Below are 20,207 nucleotides of genomic sequence, written 5' to 3' on the forward strand. Positions count from 1 at the left end.
AATTGTCCAAATTGATGGGAACACTGCTCAAATGACATGGGGACAGCATGGGGATCGCCCCAGGAAGCATTTCTGACTCCCAGGTCACTGCTGTCAGCAACGTTGTCAGAGGTATTAAGCCACTTTTACGGACTCACAATAAAACATACAAAAACAAATCCAAAATGATTTTCCTGGGAAATACTGTATGTTAAGTAATTTCCTTTCCAGGGTAATGACTTGTATATAAGGCAAAATAAATAACCAAAACCAAAAATACTCCTCCACACCTTGGGCTATGTTCACAAGTAGCATTTTTTATGCGTTTTTGCACTTTTGCATTGCTTTCAACAAAGACAAATGCATTCACTGGGAAATGTAATTTTAGCATTTTACAACCTTATCTGGCCATGTGCTGTGTGACACATGCATAAAGTGCTGAAAAGACATGGGAACAGCATGGGGAAGACCCCTGGAAGCATCTCTGACACCCAGGTCACTGCCTAAAAGTGTGCCCATCAGAAGTGAACCTATATTACTGCGGTAATAATACAGACATTTTTGGCAACGTGACAAATATTAAACTCCATTTAAAATGGTCAAGGGACGGGGAAGTGGACGTGATGGTGATGGTGATAGTGCACGCAGAGGCCGTGGGCAAGATGAAACTTTGCCTGATGAGGGAGCACAACAAACACCCACATCTTCTCACTCGACCTTCCTGTCCCAAATTCTAGGGGCCGCGGTACACAACTATTGAAGCCAGAGCAGTGTGAAAAGTTTGTTGGTTGGAAAGCAGATAAAGCTTCCAGTCAGTTTGCCACCACCACCACCACCCTGTCTTCCACACGGTCCAGTCTCAGTAGATGTGAGTCTGGATCACATTCTTATTATTATAGTGCCATTTATTCCATGGCGACATCACAAAAATAATTACAATAATCTTGAACAAAAACGTGACGGCGACTGGTACAGGAGAGGAGACGAGAGGAGACGAGAGGACCCTGCCAGCGAGGACTCAGTCTACAAGGCATGGGTGAGGAAACAGTAGGTGGGGTACAGCTGGTCCTGCAGCGGTATGGTGGAGCGAGGGTTACTGCAGGTTATAGGTTTGTCGGAAGAGGTAGGTCTTCAGGTTCCTTTTGGAAGTATCAACAGTAGGCAAGAGTCTGATATGTTGGGGTAGAGAGTTCCAGAGAAGGGGTATGCATGGGACAAATCTTGTATGCGATTGTGGGAAGAGGAGATAAGTGTCAAGCTGGGTATGGGGAGAACCCAGCGTATAACAACAGGAAAAGGAAAGGGTACCCTACAAGTGGGGAAAGGGGGAGTGGAGACCCCTAAACAGCTCAAACGACAAACCCTGACTCCCCTATGGGCCCTATATAGGTTCTGCACCTATCGCCGAGCAGGAAACCTGGACCTAGCTGACCCTAAAGCTAGATCCTAGGTGGGGATGGGGAGGGGTGAGCACTAGTCAGTCCCACTGCAAACTAAAGTACACACAGGGGAAACAAACAAGGGAATTCACTTAGCTTAAAGATGACACCGGGGAAAACAAGGCAACAACCCACGAAGGAACTCCAAGAAAATTCTAGCCAACTACTAGAATTCCAAGCCTGAATAGATAAGAACAGTCTATCACCAGTAACTTTCTGTAGAAACTGAGTGTATATAAGGATACAGCAAGGGTGTGGTAATTAGCAGCAAAAGATGGGGATCACAATGGTATAATCCCCAAGCAAGGTGAAGATCACCACTGGGTCCTAGACAGAGAGGGATCATGAAAGGATCAGGAAGATGTTTGCAAGGCTAAACGCAGCGACCTTCTACAGCCGGACCCCGTATGACTGTCTGTCAAACCTGACACACCCGTGACAATTAGAGAGGAGTAGAGAAGGAGATCTTGTGAGGATCGGAGGTTGCGTGCAGGTATGTACCGGGAGACTAGGTCATAGATGTATGGAGGAAACAGGTTGTGGATGGCTTTGTATGCCAAGGTTAGGGTTTTGAAGTGGAGTCTCTGGGCAATGGGGAGCCAGTGAAGGGATTGACAGAGGGGAGAGGCTGCGGAATAGTGGGGGGACAAATGGATTTATCGGGCAACAGAGTTTAGGATAGATTGGAGGGGTTAGAAAGTGTTAGAAGGTAGACCACAGAACAGGAGGTTGCAGTAGTCGAAGCGGGAGATGATGAGGGCATGCACTAGTATTTTTCTAGATTATGGTTTGAGGAATGTGCGGATTCGGGAGATTTTTTTTACTTGGAGTCGGCATATTCCTCACCCTAATCCTCCTTCCTCCCACCATGCCGAGTGACCGGAGACAACTCATCCCACACTTGGACACTCCGAAGAGCTGTTGTGTTCATCTGTCCATTTATAGATTCTGGCCTCTGGCTCGGTCCGCTTCAAGTGGGGCAACAGAAAATCACATTTAGCGATGCCCAAATGTTTGAGCAGCGATGGTCACCCGAAGGTGACGGAGGGAAAGTACAATTACTGTTGCAAGAGCTGGATGATGATGAGACACAATGGACAGAAAGTCAGGAGGAGGACCAGGGTGCGGAAGTGTAAGACTAGGTGGTGGACGATGAAGTCGATGGGCCGAACACCAGGGTCCAGAAACAGTATCTGCGGGTGACACCATTGCCTCTTCCCCTGTTGTACGTGCACGCCAAACCTCCATCCATGATGCAGGCAAAGATGCCTCCCACCCTGCACCTGTCGTTGCACACTTGCAACCATCACCGTCAGCAACCACGTCCCAGCGCAGCATTCAGTTGTCCCTACCCCAGTCCTTGGAACGCAAGCGCAAATACGCAGCAACCCACCCACAAGCCACAATACTAAACTGCCACATTTCTCGACTGCTTGCACTAGAAATTTTGCCTTTTAGGCTCATGGAGGTGGAACCTTTCCGCAACCTTTTGGCGGTGGCTGTCCCTCGGTATTCGGTCCCCAGCCGCCACTATTTCTCCCGGTGTGGCGTCCACACCTTACACAAGCATGTATCCCAGAACATTTCCCATGCCCTCACCAAAGCAGCTACTTGGAAGGACCGCATATCCACAAACACGTGGACAAGTGCTTTTGGCCAGAGATGGTACATTTCACTGACAGCACAATGGGTTAATATTGTGGAAGCCGAGACACAGTCAGACCCTGGGATGGAATACGTCCTACCAAAGCAGAGGATTGCGGCCCCTGGGTCAATCAGGGTTGCCCTCACATTCTACATCTCCTGCACCTCCTCCTCTTAAGCCTCCATCTTCACCACTTGATTAATTTTTTTCAGGAGATATTCCAGATTATGCACTTAAACTTCATAGGTGCTAATAACAATGAGCAGGACTGTATGCTTAGGTGACAAACTGCACACCGCTGCAGAGTTATTGAAAGCTGTAACAGACAAGGCAGATCTGTGGCTCTCACAGCCGAACCTACAGCCAGGCATGGTCGTGTGTGACAATGGTCGGAACCTGGTGGCGGCTCTGAAGCGAGGTGAGCTCGCACACGTACCATGCCTGGCCCTTGTGCTCAACCTAGTAGTTCAGTGGTTTCTGAAAACCTACCCGGGTCTGCCTGAGCTGCTTGTGTGCCCATTTCTGAAAGCCACCTACAGTTTCCGCTGCCCTTGCCGTGATTCAGCAGCGTTTGCAGCTTCCAGCTCACCGATTGGTGTGTGATGTCCCCACGCGTTGGAACTCAACGTTGCATATGTTGGGAAGGATTTGTGAGCAGCAGAGGACAGTTGTTGAGTACCAGCTTCAACACGCCCGTCGGAATTAAGGTCAGCATCCGCACATAAGAGTTGATGAGTGGTTATGGATGTCTGACATCTGTGCCGTCCTCCAAAACTTTGAGGACTCCACCAAGATGGTGAGCAGCGATGATGCCATAATTAGCGTCACCATCCCGCTTCTCTGTCTACTTAAACGCTCACTGCTCACAATTAAAGAGGAGGCATTGCAGGCGGAGCATGATGAGATGGAGCAAGGAACTATACAGGGTAATGCTACACAGTCCAGTCTCATCTCATCTCAACGCGGATTGAGTGATAGTGAGGAGGAGGAGGAAGTTGAGGAGAGCATGGACAGTCGTCCTCTTGGTGAGGAAGTCTTGGCTATTGGTAGTCTGGCACACATGGCCACCTTTATGTTCCGCTGCCTTTACCATGACCCTCACGTCGTACGCATTTTGGGCATTACAGAAAACTGGCTCAGCATGAGAGAAGTCTTGGAGATGGAGGAGTGAGGCTCGGATTCAGGAGGATGTTAGTCTTAGATTAGTTGCAGAACGGAGGGCACGGGAGGGGTGATAGACAGAAATGAGTGATGAAATATAGGGCAGTGCAGAACTTTGGTGAGCTTGGTGGGTGAGAGAGATGAGTTTGTATTGTATTCTGTAGTGAATGGGTAACCTAACCAGTGCAATGACTGGCACAGGGTAGAGGCGTTGGTGAAGCGACTTGATAGAAATACGACCCTGGCTGCTGCATTCAGAATGGATTGGAGAGGAGAGAGTTTGTTTAGAGGGAGATCAATTAGAAGAGATTTGCAGTACTGAATAAGAGCGACAGTAAGAGTTTTCGCATATCAAAGGTGAGAAAGGGTCGGATTTTGGAGATGTTTTTAAGGTGCAGGTGACATGAGCAAGTGAGTGATTTTCCATGGGGAATGAAGGAAAGTTGTGTGTCAAATATGACTCCAAGACAGCAGGCGTGCTGAGTTATGGTGGCACCACCTAAAGGAAATTGCAAAGTCATATATAGGTAGGTTAGTAAAGGTCAGATATAGGTAGGTTAGTAAAAGTCAGGTAGAGGTAGGTTAGTAAAAGTCAGGTAGAGGTAGGTTAGTAGAGGGAGGAAACAGAAGGAGTTCATTTTTGGAGATATTAAGTATTCACTATTTCAGGCCCTTGTTAAAGAATTATTTTAAAAATTCCCATCTGACAACGCAGGGGTCACAGTTGGGAATTGGACACCCAAGGAGTACAGGCAAGGGAGACACAAACCAGATGCGCCAGAGGCAGGGGAACGCTGACAACGGTGTGGGACGGTTTTCTCAGACCCTCCCAGCGCCCAGGCCCTGATACACAGGGTACACTGACAAGGAGGGAAAAGTTTTGGAAGATTCTGAAGGACTACCTTGGCGACCGTACCAGCATCCTCCAGGATTCCTCTCTGTGCCTTACAACTATTGAGCATCCAAGCTGGACACGTGGCATGAACTGTCTCTGTACGCCTTGGAGGTCCTGGTCTAGGGTTTTGTCAGAGATGGTTTTTAGTGTCACCGGGGGCATTATAACTGATATAACTGATAGGTGCATCCGCCTGTCAACTGAAAATGCTGACAGGCTGACTCTTATCAAAATGAACAAGGGCTGGATTGGGCCAGACTTCTCAACACCACTAGATGACAGCATCGAACATAAACTGAAATCCAGTTGTTATTTTTTTGGGGGTCACCCCTTCACACCCAGACATGGGTAATATATACACCGCAGGATTTCTTCTATTTTATGTCGCCCTCCTCCTTCTCCTCATCCTCCACCACCATATCACCAGGGTGACCATCATGCAACGACCACATAATTTTTTTAAAGGTGTTTATGATGTGCGTAGGAACTATTTTTAGGGGCCTACCTATAACTTAATATATAATATATACGTATACCTCCCAAGCGTCAATGTTACCAATCTAGGAGACCCACTCCTTAATTATAGAAAATATATTTTTAACTGTGGCCCTCCACTACTGTGACGAAACAGCTTATAATCGTAATCAGCCAGACGGTTAGATTTGTCAAGAGAAATACACTATTGTGTTTGTGTTAACTTGTGAATGTATGTGTATTTCTGTGGTGGGTCAAGAAGGACAGACCAGTATTTGTATAACCCTGATTGTTGTCTGCTCTTGGTTCTGAAACAATGATGAATGTTACTATGCTACTTTTATATTATATTAAAGCCAGCTAGATATTTATTCACAAGAGCCCCCAGCTATACCAACTATGTAAATTGATTAAAGGCTCAAAGAATGTGACCTGAGCCCTGTTGAATAATTAATACCCTCCATAATCTTTGACCTGTGGATGTGTACTTAAAAGGACAATTGACCTATTTAAGGAACATATGCCTCTAACTGTCACGGGTGTGTTAGAAATGACAGACAGTCGCCCTGCAGTTGGTTGCAGGAGAGCTATTCGTTTGGCATTACAGACACCTTCTTAGAAGCTGTCTCTCTAGGACCCAGCGGCTACCTTCCTCTTGCTAATTAACACCCTGAACTGGGTGTATAAATACCTGCTGTTTGCTAGAGGGAGGTGCCGGCGATACTCATATGACCCCTTGTGAAGTCTTGGAGCTAGTGCAGTACTTCTTCCTCTCTGGTGCTAAGAGGACATGTGTTCATCTCTCTGAAGTCGACTAAAGCTAAGCTATTTTCCCTTGTTTGTTCCCCCTTGCTGTCTTTAGTTGTCAGTGGGGATCGATTAGCACTCATCCCCTCCCTTCCCTAGCCAGGGCCAAATGCCAGGGAAAGACAGGGCGAGGTTCCTGTTCGGTGATTGGTGCGGAACCAGTATAGGGACGTTAGGGGAGACAGGGTGATATAGGTCAGCCTAGGAGGTCTCCACTACCCCCTTTCCCTAGAGTCTGGGCCCCCTTTTCCCCCTTTCCTTCGTGTTGCACTTAGTCTTTCCTACACCTTGCGTGGCAGTAGCTGGAGATTAGAGACAGAGAATTGAAAGAGACTTTACAGGGAGAGTCAAAGATCAGACTCTCTGCAGGCCATCAGCTTGGTAACATGGCTTTATCCAAAGAGACACAGACACTGCAGGAGAGGAGCCATGGAGCAGAAGAGAGCAGTCAGTGCAGCCTGCGAGCCGCAGATATGGCTCAACTCTGTGAACAGGAAAAATAAAGCTGGACTCATCGAGTGGATGTGGAGCTCTAATGTATCACTGGTGCAAGAGAATGGACAAAGGAAACATGGCGGCCCCCTTCCAGGTTGGGTTTTTAGAAGCTCCTCCACATGGATCTGAAATTTTTATTGTCAATATTCCTCAAGAAATATATGAAGATGCATTGATACCCCTCTTTCAGTCTGTTGGAAAGTTGTATGAATTTCGCTTAATGATGACCTTCAGTGGCCTAAACCGTGGCTTTGCTTATGCATGTTATTTCTCAAAACGCATTGCAGATCAGGCCATAGCCTAACTCCGTAGTAATGAAATTCAAGGCGTAAAGATCTTTTTGTGTCGAAGCACCAAGAAGTGTGAGCTGATGTTGGACGGGCTGCCATTGCTTATGGAACAAGTTGCATTAGAGGACTTTGCAGGAGAAATGACAGCCGGAGTAGATAGGGTTTCCCTCTATGCCAGTCCTTTCACCGACCTAAAGAATATGGCTGTGGTGAAATACAACTCTTACCGAGAAGCAGCCCTGGCTAAGAAAAGTCTTTGTGAAGGTTCCCGGACACTCTGTGGCTGCTTTTTTTACTGTGGACCGGCTCCAGCAATCTATAAGACTTAAGATGCAATCTGGCACCTTGGCCAAGCCCAGTTATGTTCTCCCTCTGATAGGGGTTGGACCAGATGACCCAGGAGGTCCCTTCCAACTCTACCATTCTTTGATATCTAACAAACAGGTCATGCTGGAGAAACTTGCACCTACTGCCACTCAGTGTCTTCAGCTCCTTTGTGAGAAACGTTTGGGCAGCCAGTCAGCCAAATAAAATCCCTGAGGTATGGAAATTGTGGATGGCTTCGCTCCTGGTACTGGGTGCTACTACCAAACCATGGCGTGCCATAATTCACTGGATATTCCTGGCTGATTGGAGACAAGCTCATTCCCACATAAAAGTACCAGCATCGAGCTAAGGAGATGGTGGCCTCTATCATCATGAAGGAGTTTGCTCATTGTCTAGGGGACCGACCACCGCTGCTGCAAAGATTAAGAGGTTACATTGGCGAGTCTGGTTTTTATACTAAAGATCCTGCAGTGTTTTTTTTTTCATATTTATTTTGCCTTATATACAAGTCATTACCCTGGAAAGGATGTTTCTTAACATTTCTTCCAGGAAAATCCATTTTGGTTTCGTTTTTGTATGTTTTATTGTCAGTCCGTAAAAGTGGCGTAATACTCTGACGACTTTATTCACCGACATGCTATTGGTCAGCGACCAACTGAGAATAGCTTTGAACACACAACTGTTAAATTCTTTAAATGGAGTATAATATTTAACACGTTCCCTAAAAATTTCAGTATTACTACCGCAGTACTATGGGATCACGTCTGATCGCCTTGTAGTATGGTATTGGTCAGCGACCAGGTGTGAATAGGTTCAACAACACACAAATGGCAGACTTTAAATGGATTATTCATAAGAGTCCAAAAAACTAGGTCAAAAAATTGCTAGACACTGTACTACAAATAATATACAGTATACTCCATCCAATGTAGCACACTTATGTACTACAGGATAACAGAGACTCAAGCTTATTAAAAAGTTATTTTCATTAACATATATTTCATCAAAGACATGCTAACAACGAACATAAAAAAGAATGGGAACAGGAAACCTCCAAATGCAGAAAGATGCACAGTAAAGCTGGGGTGTATCATAAATAGTTAATTGCAAATAAACCTACAGGTAAGTAGAATTACCAGCAAAATGTAATAGTCTAAGGCCGTATCTATAGGAAATCATGGAATTTCAAAGTGCAAATCATAAGAAGTCTGTAGCTATACGCCCATCTCTAACCACAACCCCGGAAGAAGCGTGGTGCGAAACGGTGTAGGGGTATAAGAGGTGAAGCTACACCCTGGTTGTCATTAATCTACATCACTGAACTAACCACAGGCATTTTGGATTTTAAGCAATAAATTTCTTATATAGGCACTTTTGCACTTTATAGCAAAGAGGCATGATACAGATGGGCGTATAGCTAGAGACTTCTTATGATTTGCACTATTGGCACTTTGAAATTCCATGATTTCCTATAGATACGGCCTTAGCCTATTACATTTTGCTGGTAATTCTACTTACCTGTAGGTTTATTTGCAATTAACTATTTATGATACACCCCAGCTTTACTGTGGATTTTTCTGCATTTGGAGGTTTCCTGTTCCCATTCTCTTTTATGTTCGTTGTTAATATGTCTTTGATGAAATATATGTTAATAAAAATAACTTATAATAAGCTTGAGTGTCTGTTATCCTGTAGTACAATATTTTGCTATATTGGATGGAGTATATATTATACTTTAAATGGAGTATAATATCTGACACAAAAATTTCTGGATTAGTACCACAGAAAAATCTGATATGTCTGATGACCACGGTTTTAGCCACTGGCCTTGTAGTACGCTTAGTATTGGTCAGCGACCAAGTGTGAATACGTTCAACAACACGCAGCTGCCAGACTTTAAATGGAGTATAATATTTGGCACGCTCCCAAAAATGTCAGGATTATTACCGCAGTAATATGGGATCACATCTGATGATGGACAAGTTTCTCTCCTTCCACAATACAGTAATGTGAATAAAATAAAAAAAATCTGGCTGTATTCTGCTAACAAGCAAGTGGAGCAGTTAAATGGTGTATTGTATTGCTTTTTAATCAAATAATCAGGATTCAGAGCAAAAAAAAAATTAGCTATGGGGCTAAGTCTACGGATATCTGTAACAGCAGCAGACAGAACGTGCAATGGACCCTATTCTGCTTATACACTGTCCACAAACCCTGCCTGCCTAACTCCTGCTATCACCAGTAATATATGCAGCTGGATTAGTCATTAGAAGGACTGTTAGGTCACATGGATATATACTCCTGGAGTACTACTGCCTATATGTAACTATTACACTACCAAATCTCTCCCTAGCTCAGCAGCAGCAGCTCTCCCTACACTGTCTGATCCGGAGTGACTGTGACGAGCATGGCGGCGCCAGGTCAGATATACACCTGATGACGCTGTGCGGCCAGCCAATCACTGTAATGCCACAACCAACATGGCTACAGCATTACAGTGAGTGGCAGACAATCCCTGCATGTACATTGGCTCTCTAAAGAGTGCCAAACATGCAGGGAGGAGACCCGAGCTCCCGCCGAGCAACCCCGGAAATACTCAGCGAGCATCGAGCAGTAACAAGTATGCTCGCTCATCACTAATCAGGTCTTATCCTTCAGTCGCCTCCCGATCTGCACTCACTATTCAGCTGTTACATTGTGTCTTATCCTCCAGTCACCTCCAGAGCTGCAGTTACTATTCTGCTGTTACATCATGTCTTATTCTCCAGTCACCTCCAGAGCTGCAGTCACTATTCTGCTGCTACATCAGATCTTACCCTCCAGTCACCTCCTGGGCTGCAGTCACTATTTTGCAGTTACATCATGTCTTATCCTCCAGTCACCTCCAGAGCTGCAGTCACTATTCTGCTGTTACATCATGTCTTATCCTCCAGTCATCTCCATAGCTGCAGTCACTATTCTGTCGTTACATCGTGTCTTATCCTCCAGTCACCTCCAGAGCTGCACTCACTATTCTGCTGTTACATTGTGTCTTATCCACCAGAGCTGCAATCACTATTCTGCAGTTACATTATGTCTTATCCTCCAATCATCTCCAGAGCTGCAGTCACTATTCTGCCGTTACATTGTGTCTTATCCTCCAGTCACCTCCAGAGCTGCAGTCACTATTCTGCTAATACACCTTGTCTTATCCTCCAGTCATCTCCAGAGCTGCGATCATTATTCAGCTGTTACATTATCCTATACTCCAGTCACCTCCAGAGCTGTATTCCCAGTTCTTGTTTGCACCAGACTATATTATAGAACCTGGCATAAACAAAACATTTCCTCCTATTGCAGGATTGGCTGCAGCTTTAGCTGTGACTAGAGTGACGCGCCCCTGGGCCTGTGTCGCGCTGCGTTGCGCACGCGGGAGCTTACCCGGAGCCGGATCTCTTGAGGGTTGTAGTCTCGTGGCGGTGATCCGGTCCGTGCCCAGGGAGTCAGACTAAGTGGCGCTGTATTAGCGGTAGATGTTGGACGACTACGCCACCCGTTGAGTACAGCTAAGGAGCTGCTGCTGCAGGGCAGACCGCTGAGGCCGGTGGTAGGATTGTGCAGCGTGATAGTATAACCCCCAACGGGAGGGGTATGGCCTCAGGGCAGCCGACGTGGATGATGGGGGTAGCAGGAACCACTCGGAGACGGTACGATGTAGTTCAGGGTCTTTACTGGTGACAACGATAGACCCTCCCGGAGTACTGGCTAGCGATTGGGGCCTGGTCAGTCCTTGAGCAGATGGGATCTCCCCTGGCCAGGCGGAGTTGTAGGCCTCCCAAACTAACGATACTCTTCTGGCTACCTTGCTAGAAGCGGGTATAAGTAGCCCACGTCCCTGAGTGTACCGTGTGGTGCTCACCCGTATGGCCGGTGACTCGGGGCCTTCTAGTAGCTTCCGCTCCACGACGGCGGTGCTGGTCCCACGCGTGTGACCGTGCCTTCGGGTTTCTGGGCCAGAGGACCTGCAATCCCCTGCCGGTCGGTTTCTGCTGCTGGATAGGAGTTAGTCCCCACAGCCTCGGACTCCGGGTCCGGTGATAACTTTTCAGTCAGGGCGAGATCTGCAGCTGCCAGCCCCTGACTCCTTGTAGTACTGCTCCCACAGAGCTCCTGGTGTTCTTTTCCTATATCTGCTTCTCTGTCTCTACTTCTTCTCTACTCACTAACCCTGCCTCAGCCCTAGGTTTATATAGGGGAAGTTCTTCCCCTCCCAGGACTGGGCAGGAGGTGTGGCATGCACAGGATCCCTGACCAAGAGACCTCCCACCTGCTCTCAGACATAACATTGCCGTTACTGTGGAAACCAGACACCTGGGGTGCCACATTCCCCCCTAGTGAAATTTAGTACTCCGGGACTAAACATATTTTTAGAAAAACATAACAAGGTATAAACAATAATAATGCAATAAGAAAAACACATAAAGATGGTTACGGCGTGTCCGCAACCGGGTGCAGTCTTTGAAGAAAAGCAAGGTGTCCATTTCACCAAAACAGGGAGACGTAACCAGGTAGGGGTCTGTCCTGCCCCGAGTCCTTAACAGTCTTTAGTCCGTCCTGGGTTACGCTCCAACTATACACAAAGGATTCCCGGTAAATCCACCAAGGACTCCTATAAATAACTAGAAACACATAATTATACACAAGCAACAAGAAAAACAGGTAACCACAAATAAAACAATTTATACACTTCAAATCCTCCAACGTGCGGGTAACTGGCCTCTAGTGGCCCTAGTGGACCTACGGAGCTGACTGTCTAGCCCTGAACTACAGGGTGTAGGAGCTGTCAAGGGTAAACTGGGCAGCTGTCTACCGGCTCTTTGGCTCACTAGGGGTACGGCAGGCTCACTATAAGCAGAGGGTTGATCCTCCTGTTCTGCTTGTGTGGAGTCTTCTGCCTCCTGGACCGGCTGCTCTTCCAGCTCTACCTGTTGCTCCGTAGGCACTTGGGATGCTGGTTGGAGGAACGTGAGGACGGGTACCACAACTGCACCAATGACTTGAGTCCAGGACCGAGGGAAGTCTCCGAGCACAGTACTAACCATATCCTCCCTTTCCTCTACGGGTCGATGGTCTTCTTGTTCCTCTTCAGGGTTCCGTAGCTGTTCAGGACACTTCTTCAGGTGATCTCGGGATACAATGGCTATGGTCTCCCCTCCGTCTTTACTGATGGTACACACTTTCGGGTTCTCGTGGCTTGAGGGCAGTACGGTGTACGGGTCCTTCTCCCACTGGTCGTCCAACTTGTGGAGCCATCTTTTCCTCTTCAAGACCTGCTCTCCGGGTACCAGGGGAACAGCGGGAGCATACTGGTTGTAAGTTTTCTCTTGTCTTTCCCTAGCCTGACAGAGACTTCGCTCCACGCTCTCCTGTACTTTCCGGTACTGCTGCTGCCTCTCTGTGTCCCAGTCTGCTTCTGGTGAAGTGTCCTCGGGTGTCAGGACTCCCATTTCCAGGTCAACAGGTAACTTACCAGGTCTCGCCCTCATTAGGTAAGCCGGGGTACAGTTGGTGGAACCTACCGGGATGTGGTTGTATAGGTCCACCAGATCGGGCAGCTTCTCAGGCCACAGACTGCGTTCTTCCAGGGGCAACGTTTTCAGGAGATCCATTACCACCTGGTTCATTTTCTCACAAAGTCCATTAGTTTGCGGATGATAGGGTGTCGTCCTTATCTTCCGGCAGCCATACAGATTGCAGAATTCCTGGAAGACCTCCGCTTCAAAGGCAGGTCCCTGGTCCGTCAGCACTTGGTCCGGGTACCCGTGTGGACGGCAGAAGTGCTGCTGGAAGGCTCTAGCTGCTGTTTGAGCCGTTAAGTCCTTGACGGGGACGACAACCAAGAACCGGGAGTAATGATCCACAATGGTTAACGCGTAGACGTAGCCACTTCTGCTTGGGGTCAGTTTTACATGATCCAAGGCTACCAGTTCCAACGGCTGCCGGGTGACGATGGACTGCAGGGGAGTCTTCTGGCTGGCACGGTCCTTCCTTCTTAGGTTGCACGGGCCACAGTCTCTGCACCACCTCTCGATGGTTCCCCTCATGCCTACCCAGTGGAACCGCCCACGCAGCAGGAACTCCAGCTTCTTCCATCCGAAGTGTCCAGCCCCGTCGTGGTATGCCTCCATCACCATGGCTGCGTCTCTCCGTGGCACCACTACTTGCCAGATTAGTTCATGCGTCCGGGAGTTAACCATTCTGCGGCACAACTTCCCCTTGTAAAGGAACAGTCGACTCTTCTCAGCCCACAGTTGCTTGGCTTCCTCCGGAGCGTCTGGGTCAAGGCGAGCCTCTGGCCGAGTCAGCATCTCTTTTACCAGCCGGACGGCAGGGTCACTGTCTTGCGTTTCCTCCCAGTCGTAGTGAGGCAAGGGGTTAAACGTAGCGGCTTGCTTACTCCTTACCCGATGGGAATACTGGATAGTCCCATGACGGTGGAACGCGGGGAGTTCGACTTCTTCCAGTCCCTCTGGATCTTCTCCTACGTCCGGTAGGTTTGGCATCCTGGACAGGGCGTCCGCGTTGGTATTGGAGCGTCCTGCCCGGTATTTGATTGTGAACTCGTAGTTGGACAGACGGGCCATCCATCTCTGCTCTAGGGCACCGAGTCTTGCCGTGTCCAGGTGTGTCAACGGGTTGTTATCCGTGTACACGGTGAACCGGGAAGAAGCGAGGTAGTGCTTAAAGCGTTCGGTGACTGCCCACACCACTGCCAGGAACTCTAGCTTAAATGAGCTGTAATTCTCAGGGTTTCTTTCGGTGGGTCGCAGTTTTCGGCTAGCGTAAGCGATTACTCGTTCTTTCCCCTGCTGGATCTGGGACAGTACGGCTCCTAGCCCGATGTTACTTGCATCGGTGTAGAGGATAAAGGGCTGGCTGTAATCAGGGTACGCCAGGATTTCATCCCCCGTGAGGGCCATCTTCAGCTGGCGGAAGGACTCTTCTTCTAACTTCTCCCATTTGAAGGGCGGCTTCTGGTTCTTGGCCTTCCGGGACTGGCCTATCAGGAGGTCCTGCATAGGAGCTGCCTTTTTGGTGAAACCGGGGATGAATCTGCGGTAATAGCCTACCAACCCGAGGAACTGCCGCACTTCCTTTACACTGGAGGGACTTGGCCATTCCTTAATTGCGGTGATCTTATCAGGGTCGGGAGCCACTCCATCAGCGCTCACCACGTGTCCCAGGTACTGCACCTTTGGTTTCAGGAGGTGACACTTGGAGGGTTTCACCTTTAGGCCGTAGCTTGCCAGAGCTTCGAACACTTCCGCCAGGTGTTTCAGGTGGTCCTCATACGTCTTGGAATATACGATGACATCGTCCAGGTACAGCAGGACCGTCTCGAAGTTTCTGTGGCCCAGACAGCACTCCATTAATCGTTGGAAGGTTCCTGGTGCGTTGCAGAGTCCGAACGGCATGCAGGTAAACTCGCTAAGTCCCATCGGGGTGGTGAATGCGGTCTTCTCCCGGTCCGCCTCTGCTACAGGAACATGCCAGTACCCACTAGTGAGATCCAAGGTAGAGAAGAAGTTAGCAGATCTTAAAGCAGCCAAAGACTCCTCTATCCTTGGTAAGGGGTACGCATCCTTGTGTGTGATACGGTTGATTTTCCGGTAATCTACACACATCCTCATGGTGTTGTCTTTCTTTTTGACTAAGATTAGTGGAGCTGCCCAGGGGCTACAGCTATCCCTGATCACCCCAGCCTCCTTCATGTCTCTAAGCATCCCCTTGGCGTGTTGGTAGTGTGCAGGGGGTACGGGTCGATACCTCTCTTTTATGGGAGGATGGTCTCCCGTGGGGATGTGGTGTTCTACCCCTTGACTCGCCCGAAGTCTAACGGGTGTTTACTAAACACTCTCTCGTACTCTTGAACCACCCGATAGACTCCCTGTTTCTGGTGTGAGGGAGTGGAGTCAGTACCCAAATGTAGTTGCTGACACCAGTCCTCCATTGTTTTCTGAGAGCCGTTACCTTCCTCCGGGGAAGATGGAGGCAAGGGTTCTACGGACTGTATGGAATCTTGATTGATGGTATACAATTTGGCTAGCGTGGCATACCGGGGCAGGTACATTTCCCTCTTCCCGATATTTATTATGCGAACGGGCACCCTCCCATGGCATACATTGACCACCCCCCGTGCTGTCAAAATGGTGGGCCTACTGTCTGAGTAAACTGGTTCTACCATTGCCTGGTAATCTCTACCTCTCAGACCAATAGCTGCCCGGCACCAAATCATCATTTCACTTTTCGGGGGCATGGCAATAGGGAAAGGGTCACACATTCGCACGCTACCAATCTCACCACCGGAGAGTTCTAGCTGTTGCCGTCGCATCAGTGCCCGGATCTCTTTCTGGAGCACTCGCTTCTGGCCGGAGCTGGCGTTCTTGGCAACCTGCTGTAAAAGGAAAATCACCTCTGCAAGACAATTTTCAATTACATTAGTTCCTAGAGTTATCTTTGGGTGACCCTCGTGTTTGTCAATGTCTACAATGATCAGTCCCTGTGCTGCCAGTTCGACTCTACCGATTTTAATGGTCACCTCTTTAAATCCAATCTGTGGCACGGGCTGACCATTGCTGGCGATGATACTCAAGTCGTCGTCAGGGTAGCGGGTGATATCCGAGTCATTCCAGTACTGCTTGAAGAGCACGTACGGGATGGTGGTGACCTGTGACCCGGTGTCCAGTAGGGCACTCATAGGAATGCCATCCAGTACCACGGGTAAGACTGGACGTCCTCCCACATATTTGTCGCGCCAGTTCGATGGGCCTGGTGATCTTTTTCCTGGGGGTTGGCCCTCTACCCCAGGTTGTGCCAGTTTAAAGGACAGTACCTTGCCATATGTCCGGGTTGATTGCAGCGGCGGCAGATGGGTCGTCCGTCCTCGTTGTATCGGTCGCTGGGTCTTCCTCTGGCCGGTGGGGTCCTCCTTGGTCGACGCCACGGGATGTCCTCCGGTCCGGATGCCAGCTGGATCTTCCCTGGAGTGGAAACCTGTAAAGACTGCACAGTTCGGGTTAGCGCAGCAACGCTTTTAGCTAGCTCTTGGACCTGATGGTGCAGGTCTGGAGCCGGGTCATTGTTCAAAGCCTGCGCATCAGCCCCCACAGGCCCTGCCGACAAGGGCGCCGCCTCCTGGTGGTAAGTGGCAGTGGGGCGTCTGGGGGTCACAACACCACCTGGTGCCGGTTCTCGAAGCACCCGGATGGCTCTGTCCTTGAACTGTGCAAATCCCAGATGAGGGTCCTGTAAGGCCATTGCCCGCAACTGGGTTCGGTGGGCATTGCAATATAAACCCTCTATAAATTGTTCAGTCAACAGCCTGTCCTCGTCTCCCACGCCGTCAGGGTCGGTCTGCTTAATGGCTCTCAGGGCCTCTTGTAGGTTCAGGGCATAGTCCCTTATACTCTCATGTGCCCGCTGTTTGCACCCGTAGAATCTAAGCTTGATCTCGGCTGAGGTGCGGGTATCAAAGGTGTCCCTCAGCCGGGCTAGTATCCCTGCGACAGTCCTCCCCCCAGGTGGCCAGGACTTTACCTCCCTTTGGGCTGCCCCGGTTAATTGGGCCACCAGGATGCTCACTTTTTGCTCCTTTGTGAGGGGGTACACCTGGAAGAGGCTATCCAGCTTTTCTCTAAAGTCATGCAGGGTATGTGACTCCCCTGAGTACTGGGGTAGCCAGGCTGCCCCCGGGATATAGGGCATGGTGAAAGGCATGACCGCAACAGCGGTGGCGCTGGCGGGGGTTGAAGCGGTGAAGCTCTCCTCCGTATCCGACATCCTTCTCCCCCCTAGTGGACCGTGGCCTACCTTGCGATGATCCTCTTCCGTAGGCCGCGGCTCCGCAGTGGATCGTCAGGGTTGAGGACCTTCCGTCGCGCTCCTGTGACGTCGGCGTCTGCTGGGCTCCTTCCAGGACCTTACGCAACGTCCAGACGTGAGGCGGGGCTTCAGTTCTCGCGCGCTTTCGGAGTCCACGCCCCTCTTCTTCCCGCGCGGCGTCTTCAAGATGGCGTCCAACGGCGGGAAAACTCCATGGAAGGCGGGAAGAAGGCTGAAAATGGCGCCGGATGGCGGGAATCTTCACCGATGGCGGGAAGAAGGCTGAAGATGGCGCCGGATGGCGGGAATCTTCACCGATGGTAAGTTTAAAAGTCTCTTTTTTCAGGCACGCAGTACCCGGTGGTTGCGGGCACGGAATCCTGCCGACTACGCCAAAAGTTGACGCGCCCCTGGGCCTGTGTCGCGCTGCGTTGCGCACACGGGAGCTTACCCGGAGCCGGATCTCTTGAGGGTTGTAGTCTCGTGGCGGTGATCCGGTCCGTGCCCAGGGAGTCAGACTAAGTGGCGCTGTATTAGCGGTAGATGTTGGACGACTACGCCACCCGTTGAGTACAGCTAAGGAGCTGCTGCTGCAGGGCAGACCGCTGAGGCCGGTGGTAGGATTGTGCAGCGTGATAGTATAACCCCCAACGGGAGGGGTATGGCCTCAGGGCAGCCGACGTGGATGATGGGGGTAGCAGGAACCACTCGGAGACGGTACGATGTAGTTCAGGGTCTTTACTGGTGACAACGATAGACCCTCCCGGAGTACTGGCTAGCGATTGGGGCCTGGTCAGTCCTTGAGCAGATGGGATCTCCCCTGGCCAGGCGGAGTTGTAGGCCTCCCAAACTAACGATACTCTTCTGGCTACCTTGCTAGAAGCGGGTATAAGTAGCCCACGTCCCTGAGTGTACCGTGTGGTGCTCACCCGTATGGCCGGTGACTCGGGGCCTTCTAGTAGCTTCCGCTCCACGACGGCGGTGCTGGTCCCATGTGTGTGACCGTACCTTCGGGTTTCTGGGCCAGAGGACCTGCAATCCCCTGCCGGTCGGTTTCTGCTGCTGGATAGGAGTTAGTCCCCACAGCCTCGGACTCCGGGTCCGGTGATAACTTTTCAGTCAGGGCGAGATCTGCAGCTGCCAGCCCCTGACTCCTTGTAGTACTGCTCCCACAGAGCTCCTGGTGTTCTTTTCCTATATCTGCTTCTCTGTCTCTACTTCTTCTCTACTCACTAACCCTGCCTCAGCCCTAGGTTTATATAGGGGAAGTTCTTCCCCTCCCAGGACTGGGCATGAGGTGTGGCATGCATAGGATCCCTGACCAAGAGACCTCCCACCTGCTCTCAGACATAACATTGCCGTTACTGTGGAAACCAGACACCTGGGGTGCCACAAGAGCATGAATCATGTTTCTCAGGAGCAGGGTGAAGGATCAGTCATCTCTTTACTAATGGTGTGAATGAGGACATAACTGTAAGAAGGACACCGAGTTCCACTGCACCTGCAGGAAACGAGAGCGGCTGCAGCCTCTGGGCCGGGTGATAATGGATATTCCAAACACCTTCCCTCCCAGAGATTTCCCCACGGAGGAATAATCGGCCCCTGGGCCCCGGGCCAGGTGGGTGTCTGCGGCTTCCAGACTTCTAGATAATTAGCTGCTGCACATCTACAGGGACAGAGGAAAGTTATACGATAAAGTCACCGAATTCTGCTCCATCTGTCAGCAGAGCCGTCATATGCATGCAGATGTTACATCGTCTCTGAACCTGCCCCTACCTCTGCCGCTATGCAGTGCCGCACTCTGCGGACGGCGCGCTCCAGTTAAACATCAGGCCACGTACACACGCTCAGTATTCGGTCAGTATTTGTAGCCAAAATCAGGAGTGGAACAATCAGAGGGAAAGTATAATAGACACTCGTCACCACTTCTGTATTATCACCACCGCTGGTTTTGGCTTATAAATACTGATGTGAAATACTGACCAAATACTGAGTGTGTGAATGTGGCTTTAGGATAACAGGGACTTGTGGTGCCACTTGGATGGGGAGTGCATGGGTTAATGCAGAGTCCTGAATATCAGTAGTAATTAGGTCTCTGCTGGGAGCCTTGGCCGGACCACACCCTAATTACACCCCAGCGGTGCATCCTCGCCCTGGTCTGCTGTTGGCTGCGCATCCTCTTCGCCCTGGTCTGCTGGTGGCGGCACTTCCTCCTCGCCCTGGTCTGCTGGTGGCGGCGCGTCCTCCTCGCCCTGGTCTACTGGTGGCGGCGCGTCCTCCTCGCCCTGGTCTGCTGGTGGCGGCACTTCCTCCTCGCCCTGGTCTGCTGATGGTGGCGCATCCTCCTCGACCTGGTCTGCTGTTGGCGGCACGTCCTCCTCGCCCTGGTCTGCTGGTGGCGGCGCATCCTCCTCGCCCTGGTCTGCTGGTGGCGGCGTGTCCTCCTCGCCCTGGCCTGCTGGTGGTGGGACGTCCTGCTCGCATTGGCCTGCTGGTGGTGGCACGTCCTCCTCGCACTGGCCTGATGGTGGTGGCGCGTCCTCCTCGCCCTGGCCTCCTGGTGGTGGCGCATCATCCTTGCCCTGGCCTGCTGGTGGTGGCGCGTCCTCCTCGCCCTGGTCTGCTGGTGGCAACGCGTCCTCCTCACCCTGGTCTGCTGTTGGTAGCGCGTCCTCCTCACCCTGGTCTGCGGGTGGTGGCGAGTCATCCTCGCCCTCCTCCGCTGCCGGATTCTTCTGACTTTGAACTTTTTTGGCTTCCCGCTTCTCTTATAATTCTGCTTCTGTCCTCAGGATATTGATCCATTGACACATCCCTCACTTCTGATTCTGACC

At 50.2% G+C, this 20,207-nt stretch overlaps 1 pseudogene; it reads left to right on the top strand.

Annotated features, from left to right (window-relative positions):
• Positions 1–6,829: 6,829 nt before the first annotated feature.
• LOC141153367 (dead end protein homolog 1-like) lies at positions 6,830–18,968 on the top strand (annotated as a pseudogene).
• Positions 18,969–20,207: the final 1,239 nt, after the last annotated feature.

This window comes from Phyllobates terribilis, unplaced genomic scaffold (genome assembly GCF_046119375.1).
Source record: "Phyllobates terribilis strain yellow unplaced genomic scaffold, ASM4611937v1 Scaffold_7__3_contigs__length_470593459, whole genome shotgun sequence".
Classification (NCBI taxonomy): Eukaryota; Metazoa; Chordata; class Amphibia; order Anura; family Dendrobatidae; genus Phyllobates; species Phyllobates terribilis.